Genomic DNA, 1,326 nt, shown 5'->3' on the forward strand with positions numbered 1-1,326 from the left:
TGCTGTTTCAGAGCTCCGCTTTCCTGTCAATAAGAAGATGTTGATGCAGTTTAATTATGATATCAAATTCTTTTATAGGCATCAAAAATAATAATTATATTAGCCAGAAAACTATAGATGAATGCAGAATATATCTTTACCCTTCTTCTTCTTCTTGGCTTTGGTTTGATGGTTTATCTCAGCATAAGTTGCAGTGAAGTCTAAGGAAGAAAGCATCTGATTTAGTCCTCCAGGGTTTGGGCTTGAAGACACATTGCTGGATCAAGTTGATCACTGATCATCAAATGATAGAATAAAAAAAAAAAAAAGCTATTTAAACCATTTGGAGTTTTATCCTGATGTTCATCAGGATCTTTTGAATTGTTTATCCCAAATGATTTCAGTTCATCCAGACTTTATGTCAGTTTTTAGGATTCATTTCCAGCTAAATGAATATATGTGAGAGTCTGATCAACATTGGTGGTTAAATGATTCAGTTAGGGCTGCAACTAATGACTATTTTGCAAATTGATAAATCTGTTGATAATTTTTTTTATTAATCAATGAATAATCAGTTAGCAAAAGGTTCCTTAAAGAAGACTTTTTGCTAATACAAACCAGATGAAACTAAAACTTTTCCACTTGAGGAGATCTGGATAGAGCATATTCACAGACGAAAAATATTTTATCTTAAGCAATATCTTAAACAATGTTTATATGTTTTTTACAATATTGGTATAAAGGCACAATTAGATTCTCTACACTCCATTTACAGATTAATCGATTATTAAATTAGTTGACAATTTTTTCAATAATCTAATAATCATGAGTATTTGGATTAAATGTTTCAGCCCTAAATTCAATTACATTTCTATACAGTTTATTTATATAGCACCAAGTCACAACACATCACGTCACCTCAAGACACTTTAGAGGGACAATTCAACCAGATCCTACAGTTAGATTGGTTCAAAGTTTTCTATGCATTAGGAAAACAAACTGATTGCATCGACTCATTGACTAAAAAGCAATCTCTCATACCGAGCATGCTTGTTGCAACAGTGGAGAGAAAATTTCCCTTTTAACAGGAAGAAACCTCCAGCAGAACCAGGCTCAGTGTGAGCGGCCATCATGAGGCTGACTGGGGTTCAAGGAGACAGAAGCAGAGATACAGAAAGAAGCAGAGATAAAAAAAAAGGCAACTGTCAACCAGCTCCACAGGCATCCAGGAAACATGCAGACAAGCTCCAAGTCAGTTCTTATGTCAGAGGATGATGAGAGAACATTCAGTCAGTCACATTCAGAGAAACAGGACTACACTGAAAAACAGGCTGGTTTCGAACATCT

This window comes from Cyprinodon variegatus, unplaced genomic scaffold (genome assembly GCF_000732505.1).
Source record: "Cyprinodon variegatus isolate N-32 unplaced genomic scaffold, C_variegatus-1.0 Scaffold1201, whole genome shotgun sequence".
NCBI classification, from domain to species: domain Eukaryota; kingdom Metazoa; phylum Chordata; class Actinopteri; order Cyprinodontiformes; family Cyprinodontidae; genus Cyprinodon; species Cyprinodon variegatus.